This window comes from Manis javanica, chromosome X (genome assembly GCF_040802235.1).
Source record: "Manis javanica isolate MJ-LG chromosome X, MJ_LKY, whole genome shotgun sequence".
Classification (NCBI taxonomy): Eukaryota; Metazoa; Chordata; class Mammalia; order Pholidota; family Manidae; genus Manis; species Manis javanica.
In genome coordinates, this window is record NC_133174.1 from 2,152,336 (window position 1) to 2,175,000 (window position 22,665).

The window sequence follows — 22,665 nt, forward strand, 5'->3', positions numbered from 1 at the left end:
CTGAGACTGCTCCCCTGCATCGTTTTGCATTTTCTGGAGGGCTGTAAACTGATTCACAGTTGCCTTAAGGGTCACACATGGTCCAAGTTCTCTGCCTGCTTTATAGCTGTGCTCATGTGCACTTGGAAGTACTAAGGTCCTGGATTCCCTCGTAGGTGGTAGGCGCTCACCAATTGAGGTGCTGTGAACATTCTTATCTTCCTCTCAAACTTTGCCACGTTCCCATGTAATTCTCGATCTTCGTGAATACGTGGGTTTTGCTGTCATTGGATATTTCAACCGAACGCAGAGGTGAAACTTGGCGATGGACGCTTTAAACTGTGATCCATAAATTCATGCCGGGTAGATTTGAGTACTACAAACACTGCGCAGAGATGCTCTTTGGATTTCTTTCCGTTGTTTCTCTAGTGTTTACATCCTTTTCTCTCCTTGCAGATTCTCTTTTGCCTCCCCCATTTTTTGTGCTCACCCGCTACTTTTCCTGAACCCCAGGTTTATACCACCGATCACATACAGCAGTCTTTTGCAATTCGGGTAAGGATGGCCACAACTGGACATATTATCTATAAATAAGTAGATCATGTTGCAGTTTTCTCATTTGGTAAGAAAATTCTACGGCCAGGCACCTGTGCGTCACAGAGATCCCCGTCATGGAAAGGAAAAGAGAAATCATCCCCAAAGACAGAATTCAGGGTGTAAGCTGCCACCACCTACTGTCTCTTCTATCTGAAGATCCAGAATAGACGAATACAAAACAGTTACTTGTTTCTGTGACTACCCCTCAGCACTGTAAATAAGAGAATATATATTCATGTATATTCATTTCACTATATATTATTGCTGAAAAATTACTGTAGGGTAACAATAAGGGATGCCAAAGGAGCAGAGTATCCCAGCTGTCCATGTTTTATACGATTTTAAGGCAAATACATCAGTGACAGTCTATGTTTAAATCTCTTGAATTTCAGGGTTCTGAATATACATAAATAATAGACAATGTATGGCCCAGAGCTTAATTATCATATTCCTAAGCGCTGTGCGCTATTGAGAATGCTACACTTTGGTGCTCTGTGACCATCTAAATGCATAACATAAATATTTCCCTGCCAAAAATTCTTTTATTAATAAGAAAACAAGATCTGATTTTGAGGTTTGGGAGGTAGGTTTTTTTATTCTACCTACAGTTTTTAATTTAAAATAGTAAACATCCAGGAAGTGATAACCTCCCTCCCAAGCTGGCTGCCCAAAATAACTTCCAATATGTGAAAAAAAAATATCCCTTTCAATTACCTGAATGCACCCTTTATTTCTACAGGTTTATATTTTCCTGCAGAAATACTAACCCATATTACTTTTACAAATGCTTGCTCATTTCCCCTATGGAACAACGCTCTGATATGTAATGAATATTCCACAGAGAAGCAGCCCAGATAAAACAGATACAATGGTAAAGTTAATAGGATTCCAAAAATGACTTTCCCCGAAAATTAGTGACAGGGGAAGTAGATTGGTTAATTCAATTTAGATGGCATGGAAACCCCAGGGCATGCATGTCCCGTTTTAAGCAATTAATTAATCAAGTCCAAAATTATCTGGTAAAATAAAGTGCCTAAGAAGGATTATTTATTGATTGTATATAAAAAAGAAAGTAAACAATATAGAGACATAATCATTACCAACCCTTCATTAAACTCTTCAGTGCATAACTAAAGGAAGGTTATGCGATAATTACCTTTTGTAAAATATATTGGCCTTTGAAATTAAAGGGTAGCTACTGCTATCCATTAAATTTGCACCCTGAACCACGCTAGGAGTTACTGTGAATCTATACTAATACTTCCAAATGGATTTTATGATTATTCCACTTACTGTCATATTTTAACATGTCATATTTTCATATTTTTATTACAGTTTAACTTGAAAATAGCCAATAAATAACATGCTTATGCCTTGTCATGTACAATTAAGAGAGCATACTGTTTTCAACATTTTGGTTCAAAGACACAATGTGAGAAATATCATAATATCTATTGAAAAACTGGTCATCTGAAGGGATCCATACATCGCATGCATTTAAAGATGAATTAGGTTCCCACTTGTTACAACGAAGAGTCTTTGAAAAATAGTGACTATGAAACTCATTTTATAGCTGGCTAACAACTCCACGGAAAAGGTGGATAAAAGGTGTTTCTTCTGAATTTATAAGACTCTAGATAATCATGCTAAGAGATACGAGATGTGAACCCTTAGCCAAATAAAAATAGGATGGAAAATTATGCTGAAAAAATACCCTCAGACAGATCCCAATGTGTCCAGCCCAGGTACAGTTTACCTTTTTTTTTTTGGTTTCTTATAAGTTATTGTTAAAATCTAGTTAAAACCTAGTTATATTGTAAATAAATAATACCTGTCCTGGTGAGCCCAGAAAATGGATTTCTAATTGGATTAATTATCTAGTCTATGTGGTTAAATGGCTGCATCATCTACTGTACATGATTCAGTATCAATATATTCAATATTCAATAGAGTTTATTGTTTTGATCAGCTAAGAGGATCATACATTAGCTATTATTCATTTTACTCAACCAGTGCTTATAATGAATGGCCTTCATTTCTCAAGGTCTAATTTCATTTAAAACGTACCACCAGGACAACCATTATTATTCATAAGGGAGAAACAATGACACCTTCTCGTGACTTCTGTCCTTGGTAGTTGACGAATCCTGGTACCACATGTTAAGGGTGGCTGCAGAAACCCCGCTGTTCCATCAACACCCAAGATGAATCTTTGGATGGAGAAAAGGTTCAGTGATGAAACAGTACGTTTTCCTAACTCTTTATGGAAGGCGGCAAAAAGGAAATCAGTATCTTTTTTGTGCAGGACATATTTTTCTTAGGTTTCGAAGGTTCAGTGTTTCTGGACTCTATGCCATAAGGGCTTTTCATAGATGCCACTTACTTATGTATATGTGGCTGAAAATACAAGACAAGACCTTCTCCCCCAGACAACAATGGGAGGAGAAATGTCCAAATTCTTTTTTAAATGGGTTTGTAGGGACATCATGGCAGACTTTGCGAATACCCAGTGAGCTTCCTGCATCAAGAGAAAGTGTTCAGCAATTTACTGGATTCTTGGGATTTTCAGAAAGAATGAGCATGACAGTTTGCAAGGAAGCAAATGCATGCTTATCATCCAAATGAAAATATTTAAGAGCAATGGGTGGGCTTAAATGTCTAAATGTCTAACAGAATAAGAAGCTCACGATTCAGGTTAATGTGCACAGCAGTCACCAACTGGGGCAGTTTTGCTCCCGGGGGGACCCTGGTGATGTTGGGGTTATTTTTTGGCAGTGTCAGCTGCCGTCTGGTGGGTGGAGACCAGGGATCCTATTTGTCATCCTGTAATACACAGGGTGGCCCTCCACAGTGAACAGTTATCTGGCCCCAAATGTCAACAGTGCCAAGTCAACGAGATCTTTGATTGGTCAGGGATGAGAACATGAAAATACCCAGTAGCAGAACCCTGATGGATGGTCTACCATGAAGGAAATGTGAAATGGCAACTGAAAGCTACCACTCCTTCATCCATCACACGGCCGGGTCACAGGTCACCGGCTTGGGCTCTACCGCCAGCCACGCATCACCTTGGCATATTAGGCACATTGGGCTTCACGGTATTTTGTAGAATTAGAAAGACATTACTACTAATAGAGTATGGTTTCAACATGACTTAAATTATAGTAAAGACTAATGTACAAATGAACCAAGAATGCTTTGCTCGCAAAAGTGTCACAGAAAAGGCATTAAGTAATCATGTGGAAGGTTTTTAAAACATTATACACACATATACATACACTCATTGCACAAGTACATACAACTTGCTTAAATGTTGATTAGGGAGACAAATAGATAAATGTATGTGTACATGGATGGATGGGTGGATGGGTGGATGGTTGGATGGATGGATGGGTGGGTGGGTGGGTAGATGGGTGGATGGATGGGAGGGTGGGGGGGGGGGGAGATGGGTGAATAGACAGTTGGATGGATGAATAGGTAGACGGATGGATGAGTGGATGGATAAATACATGATACATAGATAGATATAATGTGGCACCGAATGCTCTAATCAATAACTTTTGTTTATTGACATTCTATTATTAAAGAAAAAAACTTGTAATTTAATTTTTCTCCCAGATTATCATTTTTATAGACTTTGACAAACTATTGGCGGGGCTTCACATAAGTTTCCACAATTAAACTCAATTATTGCTCTCTCTGAGCTCTCTAAAATGTGCTCTAGTGAATTCAGTCTCGAAGAAGAAATTTCTGAATGCCAGTTCATTTGACACAAGGGAAAATCAGTACATTTTAAAAATCATGTGTCAGAGAAGAGGAAAAAATGATTAAAAAGGCATCTTGGTGTTGTGCTCTAGGGGCAATCTGACCTAATTTCTAATTGTAAACGTGGAAACTTTACAGCTATTCTCCCTGCAGGTTTTTTAAGAAAGTTGCAAAGCTATGTGATTTCATCTGATTTTGGCTTCCTTCCATTAATCAGTTTCAGGGTTCACTGCTTTATGAGGTTTGCTGGGAAAAAACAGTGTGATCATTTGTACACACATATTAATGATATGCTTTTATTTTCTGTTTTCAAGGGTCACTTATTAGTAAATTAATCCTTTTGTCATAGGTGGATATGGGGGGTATTTAATCCGCAAAGGAACTTTAGGTTTGCCTTGGGGAAAGGGGTAAAAAAAAAAAAAAGGAAGAAAGAAAGGCATGTTTGCCTTGAATAAATGACTTCCAATCTCTCACTTTTCAAGTGTGGGGCCCAGCAACATTGAATCACCTATGATCTGGGTCAGCAGAGTCCTAGCAAATCAGAATCTACCACTTAATAGACTCCCTGCGAGATCCCTAGACTTGATCATTCATAAGCACCACTCTAAAAAGCGCCTGCATCCATTCCCTTAGATTTGGGCTTCATGGCAGGACAAATATGCAGGTGCCCTGGTGGATAAAATGCAGAAAGACACCTCAGTTGGCTGATAGTTACCTCAGTCTGGCAATCTCATTCACTCTTCCAGTTGTCTGTTCTTATATACGCTGGATATCAAAATTCCCCTCGGAGAAATGAACTGTTGATTCAATAATTTTAAAAAAAAAACCCAACATATCAAGTGGGCAAGTCTCTCCAGAACTTGTGAATATACAAGATCCAGATTATATACATCAACTCCACAAAAATTCAGTAAACAGACGAAGTGCAAAGGTTGACACTTACTCAGGCTAACGTAAGTCTACATCAAGACTGGGTCAGGTGGATTGTGCGTGTGAAACTGAGATAAGTGCTATGGAATCAGAGACAGATACAGTATCTGCAAACAGCACCCAAATGACAGAAGCCCCGTCTGAGTGGGGACCCCTGGGCCAGGAGATACCAGGCAGAAAGGCGAGGGGGCTGGCTCAGAACATAGCTTCTGCTTGATTTTAGACTGACTGTTCACAACATCTTACATCCCCAAAGCAGGAAATGTATCCATCTTCAGTCCTTCCATCATAGCCAAGGAAGTACATGACAGGAAGAAAGAACTAATACTTGAGTGTTTTTTAAACCTGGAGAGGCAACCGTGGCTGTGCACGATGTAACCCTCTCCATTTTTGCTACTGTTGTTTTGTTCATGTGGTCCTTATTTTACAGACTTAGTTTTCTTGGATGAAAAAATATTTACATAGTACAAAAAATGTATCTCTTGATATACAAATTGATCACAATATGGTTATTTGTATTATTGACCTGTTAGGTTACATAGTTTGGAAATAACATGCATGCACCTGTTACGTCTGTTGCAGGAGTGTGGAGACATCCTGCAGAGAGTCTAAAGCATCTCCCAGGGACATAACACTGTATCGGTATTGTTTTCTTTCTTTGGCAAATATTGCTTAGTCCATTCATTTAAATTTATTGGTTTGGTAGTAAATCCACAGAAGTGATAATCACATCCAATATACCACGTTCTCATAGATACAACCAAGCACAACTTTAGATTAAGACTTTCCTTAGAAAGCGACTTCTCAGAAATGAAAATGACACGCCAACATTGAACAGATTTCCTTAGAGACAAGGGCTGCATACATATTTTGTGAAAACGGGAAAATAGCTCCCAATAAATTTTAGAATCAAATTCATTTTGTAGGCAGGTAAGCATAAAACTTGTTGCAAATAATTTGGATTCTTTTTTCTTTTTTGATGGCTGGCTGGAATAGTCAGAGGGTCATGTGCTTGTACCAATAGTTTGGTGGCAGAAGTGTGCAGAACGGAGAAGGAACTATGAAGAAAACATCTTTCCATTTTATAACAAAACTCACTAAACATGCTCAGGCCTGCAGAGAATGTCAGAATCTGCCAGCCGGAGAAAATAACACGCCTCTTTGCGATGTGAAGAAGCAAAACCAGGAGGAAAAATGAGGAAAAACAAAGAAAAACAAACAAACAAAAACTGAGGCGAGAACAGTGAGAAACTGAAAATAATTTAGAGGGAAAGTGGGGTTTATCAGCATTCAGAATTTGAAAAACAGTTGTTTTTCTTCTTTCGGTTTCTTTCGCACAGTGACTTTTGAGACAAAAAAGGGACTGTTTGTCACTATCATGTAAATGTGACTGAAGCATTTACGAATTTACTTAAAATGCAGTCACTTTTAAAGGCTTTTAAAATAAGGCACTGAACTCAGGAACACGCATTGGGTATTTGAAATTTGCATGTCCTGGATTCAAAATGATTCAATTTTGAAAACTAAAGAATTCTCTATAATTCATATATGGGCATGAATATTTCTTTCTTCTCAGTAAAAAACTGTCAAATAGAAATACTTTTGGTATACTGTGTTTTCCCAAAATGAAACTCCAAATGCTTACTGAAAATTCACGTCTTCCTTTGGAGGCACATACTGTTACTTACAGTATACATTTTTCTATTAAGTCATAAATCTGTGTTTCCATTTTGAATGGCCAGGCTCCAGAACCTGTGGTGGAATCAGAATGTTTGCACTGAAATTGCAGTTCTGTCTTACCACGAGCCTACGAGCCCCTGAGAAAGAGACAACGTTTTGAGGAAACACATCTCCATTTTGTGAAATGTAAAAAATAGCGGCTCCTGCTAGCCTGAGTAGGTGAAGACACTAAATGAGAACATTTTGTTCGAATGGCTAGAACAGGTTGCAACACTGAAGTATTTATGGTTTATTGGACCCCAAACTGGTCTAGATCTTAACAAGGAATCAGAGAAAGACAATGAGATGATGGTCCCTTACGTGTGTATCTTTTTAGCATAGCATCCAAAAAAAACTTTAGGTTCAAAAGCAACACAAAGCCCCAAATGGCACATGAACTGGCACATGAATAAGCCCATGCCTGGCACAGAACTACCTGGGACAGAGTATGAACTTCAAATAACCTCTAAGAAGAAACATGCAAAAATGAGAAAACAATGTGCTGAAGAGCTACTTTTGAAGCTCCCACGGTATTTGCAAAAAGAACTCATTCTGCAGAGAACTAGGGGATTCCAGACAGAAGGCCAGCGAACAGGAATGGAAGCCACAAGCCAAAGATGGACTGGATGTCGTCCTAAGACTAAGAAATCCACACTTGCAATAAAAAAGACCACTGACTCCAGGCATGGAAATTCAAGATTTACAGGTTTCAAGGCGGTGGTCTGGGAAAAGCATCAAATCCTGCGGAAAAGTCAGCTGAAAAAATGCAGTGAAATGCTCTGTTTTGAGCACAGGTGGTTCAGGGACACAGAAGAAAGAAAGGGGCAGTTAGAGACTTGCCAGAAAAAGAAAATTACTGGATACAAATACTACCCCTGGTTATTTCTTCCCGTCTCCCTCTTCATTAATTAAAAAAAAAAAAAACTTTATTTGGAGAAACTGAACTTCTCCACACTGGCAGAAGAGGTCCAACTGCACAAGCAATTTTATTAACCCATTTGTATCATGCAGAGAAATCCTGGTCAAAAGCAGGCTGCCTCCATAGGTATCTTTGCTAATCAACATCCCAACTCCATCCATTCAGGAGAAGAAAAGACTTGTGAGCGGCAATACCCATTAACAAAAACCATGTACAAGGAAAAACAGGAAAAATGGGTTTTGGAACAATTCCAAGTGCCAGAGTTAGCCTATGAGTGAACCCTGAGATGAACAGCAGAGTGGAACGGAGATGGGAAAACAAATATGTCTGAAGAAATAAAGAGTATGTTTTCAAAACTTTACAAAAATGGTAAACCAGAGAGACAAGAAAGTCAGTTCTGCACCACAAGAAACCTAAGTGTCACATCTTGCAACATTGTAGTCAATTTGCTCAAAGAAACAGTGATTAAAATTAAATTTTAATAGGAGCCACAGAAAACTAAAGCATCACGTACAAGGAGAAAAGATAAAAATGATGGTTATTTCTTAGTTAGAAACAATGCAAGAAAATATTGGAGTGACAGCTTTTGAAGTACAGTTGACCCTTGAACAGTCCGGGTGTTGGGGCACCAACCCTCTGTGCAGCTGAAAATTTGCATATAACTTGATTTCCCCAAAACGTAATTAGTCTACTGTGGGCTGGGAATCTTACCAATAACATAAACAGTTATCACCTATTTTGGATACTGTATGTTATTCTATACTGTATTCTTACAATAAAGTGAGCTAGAGAGAAAATGCTTTTTCAAATTGTTGCAAATCTAAAAAATAATGCCCAATTTTTTTTAAATCCAATGAATTGAAAAAAAAAATCCCCATGTAAGGGGACCCATGCAGTTCAAACCAGTCTTGTTCAAGCATCACCTGTAATTCTAAGATATTAGCAGTAATTGTGTCCAGTGATTAGCAACCACATGTATTTTTTTCCTTCCCCTTGTCTGAATTTTGTATAACATGTGTTTTCCTTAGCAATTCGGGATATATTTTGAGAGTGTCGTAGGGGAATGTATTGATGTTTTTTCTTTCTGAATTATGGGAGCCCTACATAATACCCAATACTCACTATACATTTCAAGGCATGATGTCTGAATGGATGAACGAAAAATAAATAAGGGAAAAGTATAAAACTGTTCAGGTACTTTCAAAAAGGGAAGTAGATAAATGTAGAAGAGATACAAAGAGGGTCTTACTGCCCATGTCAAAGCTTTTTGAAGAGCTAGGGTCTGCTGCTGAGCAGAAAATAGGAATCTGTTGTCTTCAGGGGAATTTTGAGGGTATTTTCAAGGAGAGCATGTCTTTAATAATGCTTGTTTAGGACAGAAGCTGCAGTGAGCTTCACAGAGGGAACTGCAGTGGCTTCCAAAGAAATGCGACCACTTCTAGAGACCAAGAAACAGAAATAGCCCAGGAATACAATATTCCCTGTGGCAAAAATCTAATTTTCAAATAAATCTCTCAATTTGTGTCATATTAGAAACATGGCACCTACCTTGAGAGTAGTTATCTTTGTATTTAAGTTGTATTAATGCTAATCTATGTTCAATAATAAATATCATTATAATGTCGCCATTCATTGATTAATTGCAGTATACTTGATTATATGGTGCAAGTAGTTCTGTCTTCAAAGACTGGGGGTATTTCTGAAAACATACTTAGTATATGGATAGTGTGTCCTTTAAAAAGATGCGCTTTGTAGTTCAGTAAGATTTTCCTTAGGTGTTTTAGAGAAGCAGAAAAGAGTGACTCAAATCTATAAAAATATACCTTCTATGCTAGGATCATAGTCGTTGTTGTGAGATGGAAGTAACTTTGCTAAAAATCTTCATTTTTCGCTTCCTTTGAAAAAGCTGTACATGTACTTCTGAGTACCTTCGGGGAGGAGAATACTCCTTAAAGGTTATGCACTGTTTTTGCCTCTAGGGTCTTGAACAGACTTGATGAATTGATACCAGTTCAAAAATCTACCTCTGTTTCCAGTGCGACAACCTGAGAAGCAGCTGGCACGAAATGTTCCCTATCGATCATTTCCTCTATGCCACTGAATGTCCATAAATCTTTGACATGCTGTAGAAAAAAAGAGGTCCAGCTCATTTTTTATATCAGAAGTTAAGAGAATTTAGAGACAAATTCCTAACTTTAATGCCAAAACGTAGGGAACTTTGGAAATGGAGAAACAGAACTGCTTAATAGAGAACTTCTCTAGAGAGATGTCAGATAGCTTTTATTCTGTGAAGAGCCAGAGAGGAAATATTTTTAGCTTTTCAGGCCACTCCTGTCTGTCACGTCTATCAGATCATGGTTGCAGCAGAGAAACAGCCAGCCACAGGTAGTATATGAGCAAATGGGTGAGTCTTATGTTCCAATAAAACTTTATTTACAAATGCAGGTGGTGGGCCAGATGCAGCTCTGGGGTGCTGACTTCCAGAGCTTCATGCCTCAGTATTGAACATGTAAATATTTCCTGAATGGAATTTGGAACTAGGGTGCTGTGTTGGGGACCACTGTTTACTCTCCCTGTGGACCTATGTCCTCAGAAAACGTACTCAGGACAGGGTGTTGTCCAAGTCCAGATGAACGTGGCCACCAGCTGGAGAATCTTGGGAATATTTCACAAGGGGGAGATCAACGGGAAGATATTCAGAGCATTTGGAGGTCTCAGTCAAAGGGCTACATGATGGGCCTTCTGATGTGGTGTCTGATTGAATTTGGTCAAATTCTGTGTGTGATTGTTTGGGGTTGTTTACACCACAGGGCTTTGGAGTCTTGATGAGTAAAGAGTTGGTTTCATAAGCCAGAGGGTTCCCCCCTTCAAGTGGCTGATAATTCTGAGAAGGAGGCTGTTTACCCAAAGGAATCATTTCATTTCTGATAGATTATTTGGGAGGTTCCCAAATCTAATTATGAAGTTATTTACTGGTCTACAATCTTACATTTCTGTCCAAGTATCACCTGTAAAAAAATACACGTCAGGGTGATGTAGTCTTAATAATGCAACTTGGGAGCTGGCATCCCAGGTTTTCCCATGTGCTATGATACTGGCGATGACCTTCTAGAACAAGGGCTGGAAACCTAGGGCCCATATGCTAACCAACTGTTTTTGTAAATAAAGTTTTATTGAGACACAGTCCACACATTCACTGGTTTTCTATGGCTGATTTCATGCTATCAAAGTAGAACTGAATAGCTGAGACAGAGATCATACTATGGCCCACAAAGTTGGTATTTATTCTCTGCCCTATTTCAGAAAAAGATTGGAAAGCCGAAAATGAGCAAACGCTTTCCACAAACACATGGCGTTGCCTAAACCCATCTACCACACTTTTAATTTCTTCATTATATTTGCTAGCTCTCTTCATATTCATATTCATTTTTAGTTTTTTCCTTATATTGGCTAGCTAGCCCAATATTTTACATATAGCAAATTTCTTCCTTTAAAAGTCATTTCATGGGCTGCCTATCAAATGACCTATGTGGATTTTAAATGAAAGCAATTAAAATATATTTTAAATGTATTCCTGTGTTCTAAAAAATGATTGATGTTTCTTATACTACCAAAGGGTTTTATTTAAAATTGGAACATTTGCATGTAACAGGAGATTCCATGGTTGAGATTTATTCTAAATTAAAAAAAGGAATAATAGTACTCTGTATGTGCATTCTATATTTATGATTTTAAAATTTCATTAAAATATGTGTGTATTTATACACACATGTGTATATGTGTGTGTGTATTGCCCTTATATAAATATATATTGCCCTTTTTTGATGGAATAAGCAAGATAGATAATATTTCCTTCATTGATTAGCAGAAAAAATTAAAATTTCTGGGCTTGATCTGGTAACAGCAAATCTCCCAAATGGCTGGGATGCAGCATTTTTAAAGGAAATTCGTTTGAAAAGAAGGGCAAAAGTGAGAGTGATTGTCAGTAAAAAATAATGTCAAAGTGTAAACTAACTCATGACCTCACTTTGACATTTCTTAGCCAATTGTTGATATATTTTCTTTAATATTGTCAAGTATTGAGATGGAAATTACATATATATGCACACACACATATATATGGCCCACCACCATGTATTATATATATATTCATTCATTCATATATATATATATATATATATATATATATATATATAGTCAGTTGTTTCAAGAGTTTATAAAGGAATCCTTTGTTTTCATAAGCATTCTTTCCCCCTTTACAGAAATATCCCCTTTCCCTCCATTCATCCCCAGAATATATTCAAGGAATGAATGTTATAATTCTGAAAAATTTTAACTTCAAAGGGAGAAGGGCTGAGAACCCTCCAGAAACATTTTCATTAACATGTGATACAAAACAAGTAAATGAGCTATAATGTGAATATCAAAACTGTCTTTCTGAACTATATTCAGAGGAAGTGGAGTTTATGCATGCTTTTGATGAGCTTCCATCTCATTTAAATTTGAAGAAAGAGAAAAAAATTATCTTGAGGATCAAGAGAGAGGTCCCCTGGGTGTGCTAAGTACTCTGATTTCTGCACATCATTTCCATAAATATCAAATGAAAACCATGGAGAGTGTTAGGCTAACTTGTTTTTTTAAGTTTTCTTTGTGCTTGTGTACTGTGAGACAGAGTTCTCTGGGGAAACACGTGCCACTTAAGCCCTTTCAAAGACACATTTGCCATATGTATTTTCCATATGTATTCTGTCCTAAAAATGTGTTGCAGGGTACATATATATATATAGCATTCAACTTGGGCAAAGCATGCTTGTGTGTCAAATGTGATCAAGTCATTTAGCTATGTATTAAAATACACATTTCATGAAAATACAGAATTCTAAATGAACAGAAAATGGGAATTGATTTTTAAAACAGTAAACTCTGAAATAATTATCATGTAATTCTATGTAGTAATTCCCATTTCAGAAGGTTAAATGACATCAAGTTTTGTGTATTACTCATTCATGATTAGTTCTGGGTAAAATACACATCACGTGAGGGACAGATAGAGATGGAAAGTGATGGAAAAGCTCATTGTTGGGTTAAAATGACTTCAGAGTTTAATGCAACCGTTTGGAGATTTAACCTCTCGATTCGTCCTCACAGCACTGTTTTTCTCCTTTCTCAGTCTGTCTGTCTTCTTCTTTTCCTACTCCTCCTCTTTCTGACTTCCTTCTTCTCTTAAAATAAAAGGCATAAGTGTAGTTCATCAAATGGGCTGCATCTTTTGAGCAAACACGTAAGTTCAAGGAGTCAAGAATCCACCTGTGACTCCAAGTAGAATAGTATGTCCCGTCCTTCTAGCTGCTTCTGTAACGTCATTTCCAAGCTTCCATTAAACCACATCGTAGATGTGGTATTTCCCGCTCACTAACTTCAAGCTGGCGAGGCTTCTGAGAGCCAAGAAGGGGCTCCTCATCTTCAGCCTCTATGATACGCAAAACGGTGGGTGCTCAACAATGCCTGGTAAATACGTAATGAATAAAGGAAGGGACGGCACGCTGTAGCAGGGCACTCTGATCGTGTCCATGGAGAACACAAAGATGCTGTGTCCCTTGCATTTGGGACAGGGTGTAGGGTAGTTTCTCTGGGATACAGATTCTGGGATGCAGTTTAACGTGGCAGTATTTTTAAGAATGGTCTTCAGGCTCAATGCCTGTGGAAAGGAATGGGACAATATAAGGAAGCCTATAGATGAGATGGATTGATGATGGATGGACAGGTGGATGGGTGGGTGGATGGATGGGTGGATGGATGGATGGATGGATGGATAGATGGGTGGGTGGATGGATGGATGGGTGGATGGGTGGATGGATGGATGGGTAGGTGGGTGGATGGGTGGATGGATGGGTGGATGAATGGATGGGTGGGTGAGTGAATGTGTGGGTGGGTGGATAGACAAATGAATATGTAGACATATATATACATGCAATATTTTGTTATCACATGAAATATACATTTGCTGGTATTGACAGTATCTAATCTTTCAACTCAGTCAGTAATTTCATATATATGTGTGTGTAAATATGTATATATAATTAATCACACATATATACATACATGTATACATAATGTACTCATGTAATATGTAATTATGTATATATGTTGATTTACTTATATAGAGAAAGCTGCAGAGAGGCAAAATGATGTCCATAATGAAGAGAAACACTCAGTCATATAAAGAAAATACGTATTTTAGGAGCAAAATGTGTAAAGGTATAGAACACTACCTATAAGCTGACTTTTTGTATCAACTAAATTATTACCATTTTTTCTATTCTAACATGCATTTATTCGTATGAAGGGCACCTGCTGTAAGTCTGTAAAAGAGACTTACTGGTGCCCACAACAGCAAGAGTCTCAGGACAGGAGCTGAGGGTCATCCCCCACATCCAGTGGACTTCACAGGCAATCTCAGCAGGTAGGTAGGCGGCCTCTCTGTGACAGGTGAAAGGTTTGGGCAGGAATGCCAACACCATCCCCAGGACCACCACCCACACAAACTGGGACCTTCTGTACCCAGGTCAGCACTTGAAGTTACGTAAAACAACCCCAGTGTCTGAGGTCAGGTGTTCCTTGTACAATGGTTTAGGTAACCCTAAGGAAAGAGACGGGATTGTGCAACTTCCAGGATGTGTGTGCCAGGGTGGGCTTACCCCGCACGGCTGACATCTGAAGTGTGATTCCTCAATGGTAGTAGAAGAGGTGCATGCGTGCGCTCATGTGTGTGTGTGTGCATGGGCACGCGCATGGGTCAGGAAGATAGGGGTGGTGGTGAATCTCTACTTTTCTTCCAGAATTAAAGTTGTGTTGTAAAATAGAGGATGCGCAGGAAAATCTGAATTTCCAATCAACATCAAATTCATTCTCAGTATAAGTACATTCCATCTACTGTGTCTAAGTATATTGCATCTTAGATAGAAATGTATTTGGTGTTCACTGGAAATTACAATTTGACAGACTGTGATGTCTTTTTATTTGAATAATCTAGCAAATGTATGCAGACAGGAGGTGGCGTCTTGTACAGGTGTAGAAACAGGCAAATGCTAAATAAGATCGTCTTCAAATGATGCTATGAGTGGAAATGAATTTATGATGCTATCCAAAGAAACTGGAGTAATCCGACTATGTTTTGAAATGTTTCTTCCTCTCTTGGACTTGGGTCCAGTAAACCTAATCTGCTGGTGTGGATGTGGTGTGTTCTGGCATTTGTGCTGAGAGGAGTGCCAGGCAATCCTGTTTGTCTGTCAGATGGGTTCCTTTGGGGCCTGAGGGGGCGCATGCCTCAGGCTGCTTGTAGGATTGTAGGAAGGACTGTGACGGCTTATTTCCTCCGTCCATGCTCAGGAGTGAATGGATATCAAGTGCATGGCCCATCTTATTCTGCTTTTCTCTTCTGCTCTTTCACCCGCAGCAAGGTGAGGCTGCAAACAGAATGTAATCACTAATATTACTTACACTGTGACTTCCTCAAAGGAGATCCTATGCTTCACAAAGAGGGCTAAAAAAAGTTTTATTCCAGGTATGAGCTTGGTTCATTAACACGGTGGAGGACAACGCTTCAGTATATGACAAAAGTCCTTGGAAAACCACCTACAGTAGGACACCAGCGTCCAAAAGGCAGAATGGAAGGCACAGAAGGGGCCTTGCAGGTGTGGAAGGAGAAAAAACACTAATTAGAAAAAAAATTGCAAGAATGGCTGGCCTTTTTTGGAGCGTTGACCTAATCTGTTTATAGGCTCTCTCTGTGCTTTTGTGAATAATGCAAAAGTCAGGAGCATCTCTTTTGTAAATGTGCATCTTGCATTGTTATAATTCTAAGAAGCAGGGTTCGCAATAACCATGGTGGATACCTAACTCTGTTTACATCTATGTCAATAGCTCACTTTAGCTAATCTTGTATATTTTAAAACAAATATGTATCTATTCATCTATATATCTATGATCTGCTAATATGTCATCCATCCATCATCCATCCATCCATCATCCATCCATCCATCTATCCAAACACCCATACATCCATTCACCCATTATCATCCATCCATCCATCATCTATCTGTTTTGGCAACTCAAACATTTCTCCCAAAACACAGCACCCTCTTGAGGAAACAAAACACCAACTCCAACATAGTATTTTTAACTTAAAGGGACCATGTTCATTTTCTATATACTGAACTACACTACATGTTTTATTTTTGTGCACAACTTTCGACACAGATTGCTATTATTACAACCAAAATATCAATACATCTGAATCTCTGCTAGGTATTTCTTTTTGTCTTTCCTTTGGAATAAGGGCCCCACTTTGATGTGGGAACTGAATGGGTGTTGCGATCTTGCAGGACTGATTTGGTTCTGGGCTGAAATTGTTTCATCCATTCTGATTTGACAAAGAAGCTTTGGATATTTAAAAATTGCCAATCATATGAAACACGGTGTCTTTCTATCACCACATAGAAAACTGTTGGGCTGTACCTACCCATTGTTTCTGAAATCTCTGCAAGTCTTTCAGTATGATTCAACCTCTGTCCCCTACAGTGAGAAAGCAATAGCTTTCGAGTTTTCTGAATATACTCGGACGGTGGTGATCCATCTCCGGAATCGTATTGTCTCTATTTAATCATCAATCAGGCAGCACAGGCTACAAATAGTCTGAAGGGGCTGCGCAGGGTGAATGAATGCCATGTAAGCGACTGTGGGCACAGAGACATGGATGTGGAAGCCAGTGTCCAGAGGATATTCCAGAGCCCTGGGTGTTCATTGGTGCTCAGGTCAGCTGGTGTTTCACAACGGTTCTAAAAACAACTTATTGAGGTGAACTTCCATGTGGATGAAAAGTGTATCCTTAAAATTAACCTGAAAGGTCGCCAATAGGGTTCTTCATTTACAGAGATAGAAAATGAGAAAGGCTGGCTTTGGGGCCGTTTTTAACCCAGAACACAGCGGCGCATATCAAGTCTACATTTAAATGGCCAGGTCCCAACACAGTCACACATCCTCTGATATTCCCAAGGAAGCCACACTCTTTTATTTTATGCCATTCCCAGGTAGCGGGAAAATTGAAAATGATCGTTCATGTGTGTGAGGCAGAAAATAACAAGATGATAAAATCGAGCTTAACCACGGGCTGCTGCTGTCATGGATCTGGTTTTTGTCAGATTGGCTTAGCTTTGAGAGGAAGGTTATTTTCATTCAATTCAGCTAGATATCTTAAAAAGCTAGTACGGTCTCTGGCCCAGTCGTGGGTCCACTATAAAAATGTATTGAAGAAATAGGAATAGTCCTGGGTGTATAGGTTAGATACCCAGTTTTCTGAAATGTTCACCACTAGGAAGGAAGACAGACATGCAAATAGGGATCACGTCCTCTCTCCATGGATGTTCGCAGTCCCTCGCACTTCCCTGAGGGAGGAAAGGGACAGTGGAACAAAGCTGGGAATTTCTGGAGACACGGTAATTCTGCTCCGTTGACATAGCCACAGCTGATCCTGTAACAGGTGCAAACCTTCAAATAAGCTTTCACAGATGTGGTGTTCAAAAGCCTCAACTTCTCCTTCCAAGAAAAAAACAGACCTGCAAACTCCATTCGGAACATGAGCTGGTAGATGAGAGATTTCTGTAGCTCCTGTTCTATTTGCATCCTGAGGAGTTAAACGTTTTTAGTTCACAAATGATGGCAAGCTGTGGGGGTACGGAAGCAATCGATTTGATTCTAGCTCATGATTCAGAAAGCAGAACATGGAAGCCTCCAATACCTTTTCACTGTTTCTGAAGAAGGCATAAAAGTTCTCAGTTTTCCACGACAATATTTTATTTTTCCAAATTGCACCCACTTTGCTCTAGAAAGGAGAGTTAATGCACTTTGGATACTTAAATCCAACATGGGCAAACAGTCCACAGGCCCCACAAAGGGTGCCTCTCACTCCGAAATCATTCTCTGCAGTCATTTCCGTAAGTTCCTTTAGCTACCATCCTTTTTTTTCCCTGTAGGAAATCTTTTTGCTCATCTCTGGGAAAAGCAAAAATCGCGTGATCTGTGGAGAGTTCCTTGTGAATAACATACTGCCGATGAGGATTCCCAGGAAGAAACGGCTGATAGGCATACACACACCATCTGAAATCTTCAAATTAGGATGAAAAATGGCGATTTCTTTTGCTTGTCTCAGGGGACACATTTTTTAGCTAAATTACTAAAGATAGCCTCTCAGGGCGTTTGTTTTAAAGGAACAGGAGCTAGAACACGAGTCTCCATCACACACACACCTGAAGCAGTGCTGGGCAACGTACTGTCTCCAGGAGCATCCAGCTACTGCAGAGACCACTGTCCTGGTGTCACACTTCCACTCTGAACAAAATGTTTCCACTATGGACCATGTGTTAACAAAATCATCGATGCATTTTTGAGTTACGTCTTTAGTCGTATTCCTTTCCATACCGCTTTGAATTTAGTCACGTCTTTCTGTATGTTTTTGAATAATCATCATATTATGTTGAAGGATCAACTTTAGGTCCTACCTAGAAAAATTCATGTGAAGATGGAAGTGATAACTTAGCAGTTGTGTTTGTGCAAGGAAGTTAACGTACTGTCTCTCAGATGCGAAAGAGGTGGCAAAAATGTGCATCCGATGGATGGAGCCCCGCTGCAGAGAATCCGGCAAGGGTTTCTTGTGTCTTTGAAGCTCACGTGCAAACACGGATGATCAAATCACGGCCCTTGGGTCCTCTATGATGAGGTCCTTGGACCTCCTAATGCTTCTTTTCCGATTTCTCGGCATCTCAGTGCCTTGACCAGGCACTCAGAGCCAGCCACGCCCAGCCACACCATACAGCACGTGCACCGTCTGTGTTCTCCTTCAAACAGCTCTTCTGTCTTCAAAAGGCTGCCTTCTCTTCATCCCTTGAACTTCCACACAAGTTTCTTCCCCAAGAAATATATACAACTTACATATATAATTACTTGAAGAATTCATTGTAAAGGAGAGCTCTTTGTTCATATATCTGTATATGTAAACATGTATTATGCACGGATATATACAAATATACATATACATACTCATTCTGGACACACGCATTGCTATTTTTCAAATGTCTATATGACTGTACTTCATTTATTTCATGCTCAAATTTTCCCAGAACGGAGCTCCTTTGGTATAGATCTTATGTCCTCCTGATTAAGTCCTTCTAATATTTTTGAGCACATTGCTGGCTTAGCTTCTATATGCCCAGGCTGACGGTGAAACTGGCCATACCTGTAAGACTGACTTCCCTTAGTTGGGGTGGGTATTGGAAATAATGTCTGGCACCCATGGCCACTGGGTGCCTCTGTTTCTTGGCTATTTCAGTGGACAGACTTAGGAAACATGTGCATGGATATACACGTGTCTGGGCTTACACACACAGGCTCCTGTAAATATACGTATATGCATGTATATTGCACCCTTATTTGCATGTGTATTTTTAGAACCCATCACATCACAGTGATAACTTCAGGTCAAGTCATTCCCATAGGAATCTTTTATTCGCTCACCAGTTTCTTCTCCTGCGACAGCCCTAGTTCCTAATATCAGTGTGTTTCTCCTCTGGAATAACATTTTAACTATCAATAGTGTACAACCTAGTACCTCTACATGTGTACATGTGTGCACACACATACTGCAATGTTGGTAAGATGACATGCAAACGTACATTTTCCTAGGAATATACCTGTGAATTAAGTGGTGGGGATTTTTTCCCCACCATTTTATATAAATCCGGATTGATTTTATTTATTCCTAGAATGAGACAGACACCAGAGAAAATGAGCAGACGATTGCTTTTATGGTGTCCAATAACCTTTTGTCAACTAATAATACACGGATCCTCTTCTGAGACCTAACATTCCCTTAAACTACAGCTCAGTATCTTAACTCTGAGATGTGTTACTTTCACTGAAAGTCTTACTATGGCTTTGTTAGTAACGCATTTGTAACTTATTACCACCTCTCCCCACCCCTACAATCATTCAAAATATAAAATGGAGCTGGTGTGAAACAAGAGTGATTGTAAGAGGTTTGGTGAGCCGTCTGCCGCTCCTGAGAACCGCAATAACAGGGTGATGGGGCTACAATTTGTGATGTGGTGTAATTTCTCAGGATGGCTACTCCTGACCTCCTCCCAAGATGGATGGGCAGGGCAGGCCTGGAACGCTGGCAGGGGTCTGCCAGCTGCATAAAACAAGGCCATACCACCCTGCATATTTGCTGCAGATTCTCTTTACACTCTGCTCTCTGACAACGGTCCCCCAGGAACCATCCCTTCTTTGAAAGGAGCTGCGTCTGGAAGAGGCGAGGCTGTTAAATAAGAGCTGTCAGCTCCCCACCATCAAACCTGCCATCTGCCTGAATCTGCAGTAGGCTCATGTGGTCCAGGAGTACCTGCTTCGGCGTTCAGCCCTCAGAGAAGCAGGGGTGAAGCTGGGAGAGATGCAAAGTGGGTCTGAGAGCCTCGAGGCGTTCTCTGGTGAACAGGCTGCAGTATTGTTTCAGCATCTTGGAACCACACATCCTGGCCAAGCGGCGCCATCCTGTGAGGGCTGGAAGACAGATGGGGCTGTGAGGAAGACCTCCCGGGCTCCTCGTCAGCCAACTGCAAGCTCTCCTGAAAAATCCTCTTTGCAAAGCCTGCTCTCTCCCTGCAATTCCTATGGAAAATCTGCCTTTCATTTCCCCATGGGGAATGCTGCATAGTCTATGCGATGTTCCCTGACGTTTGTATCATTTTGTACAGCGGAAAGCCACCCCTATCCTTCCTAATTCGCATTTCATTATTATTATTATTATTTTTGTGCATGATGAGAATGAATTCCTGGGCTGGGGATGCAGACTATCCCTTAGGGGTTCTGCAGGAAACGGCTTCCAATCCCATTTACCTTGGGCTAAAAACAATTCCGGTGTCATAACAGGTTGAGCCTATCGTGGCTGTGTCCCTCCCTCCGTGCTATTTCACGGGTTTAAGGGACATTTTGAGGAGTGGGCTCATCCATCTCCAGAGTTTTCCAAAATCGAGGGGCTGGTTTCTCATATATCCACCCAACATTGTCATCTTGGAACAGCATGAGAGGAGATTCGAGGTATCTTAGCAGAAGAGAGACATGCTGGGTGATTCGTTTTGCTGCTCATAGAGATGGTACACGGCACTCACCAACATACACGCACGCACACACACACACACACACACACACATGCACACACATGGGCACAGGGCAGCTGATACTGTTGCCAGACACTGAGAGGAGGTGCAGAGAGGGCTGGCGAGGGCAGACAGCAGAGCCAGTTGGTGGGGAAGTTCATAGAGACGGGGCAGGTGCAATGAGCCTCCCACTCCCCCAAGAAATGCCTTTACATTCTGATTACTTTGCTCTTCAGCCAAGAATAGGCTTAAAGGCAACAGCTCCTACTCAGCATTAAAAAACCACAAGAAGTGAATGATGACTGCATCGACTCTCAAATACACTGGGTTACAAAAGTGGTAAAAGAAAGTAAGAGAAAAGGCAGGCATGCAGGTAGGCAACTATGAAGCGTGGAAACGAATCAGCAAGAAAAGTCATTTTGGCAGAATGTGAAATAATTAACCCACGAGTCGCTTTTGGATGGCACAAATAAATGAAATAAATCGTGGTGTCTTTCAAATGAAATCTTACGGAGACAATGTGTGGGATCTGAGAAACCTATAAGCATTAGTTTATGGATTTGGCGTCACTGAATACCAGCTCCTATAGATTCAAATAATTTATGATTAATGACACAAATCATGACAATAATAAGTAGATTGCCGTAGGAATGCAAACAGTATTTTTTCCATGACCCTCATGGGGCTTTTTCCAATACTGCTAGGATGCTTCCACATTAGAACTGATGTGTAAGTAGCAGTAGAAATTGTGACTTTTTCCCTGGTAAAATTTACAAAACAGCAGAATAAAATGAGTCTTGACCGTAAGGCAATATGGTGGTGTAGGTGATGGTAAAGGAATCTAGGTTGCTTAGGAGATGAATGAGGGTGGGCAGGCCCTCACTGAAGACGGAGAACCAAGGGTTTCCAGAGGCAGGCGGTGCAAGAGTTCAGGGGCAGGCAGAAGTGTGGGTGGGGTCTGGGGAAGGGTGGTATCAGGTGCAAAGATACTGGGAAGGAGGGTCCCCTGCGCACCAGGCTGGAGGTGCATCTTGCCCATAGGAGGCTGCTGAGCAAGCCTGGCAGGTCGGACCACCTGTCCTCGGGGCTGCCGCCTCTAAAACTGGCTTAGAGGCCTCACCCTGCCGCTGCATGGGAGATCATGTGAAGGAAGGGTGCGCCGCCTCGGTAAATGTGCTCCATAAGTTGCACCAGCCATATCTCCCTGACATCTCAGGTCCTGACATTCATCAATGTGGATGGGATATTTTGACGGAGAATAAAGCTGCCCATTACTTGTGCTCTGTCTCCTTTCCACGTAAACCCAGTATTTGTCTTGCCCATGACCTGTCTTGTCTCCCACTGGGGAAAACCCCTATAAGGTTTTCTCAACTGAGTATGCTGAAACTCTGGGGAAAAAAAATCCTACATTAAATAAGCTGATCAGCATGAACAACTTGGAGTAATGTTTTCAAAAGAAGGACTCAAGACTTACTAAGGACGTTGGGTAGGTGACACTATATCTGAGTTGGATTACTCTGATACGTGTTATGTATTCATGCCAACTGG

The 22,665-nt window shown here is 40.2% G+C and overlaps 1 long non-coding RNA gene across 1 annotated transcript in view; it reads right to left on the reverse strand.

Moving 5' to 3' along the window:
• LOC140847418 (uncharacterized) overlaps window positions 1-20,519 on the reverse strand; it is a 371,005-nt gene extending 350,486 nt beyond the window's left edge. The window contains exon 1 of the long non-coding RNA XR_012127406.1: window positions 20,364-20,519. This is a non-coding gene — a long non-coding RNA (uncharacterized lncRNA). The remainder of the gene's footprint in view (window positions 1-20,363) is intronic.
• Between the last annotated feature and the right edge of the window lie 2,146 nt (window positions 20,520-22,665).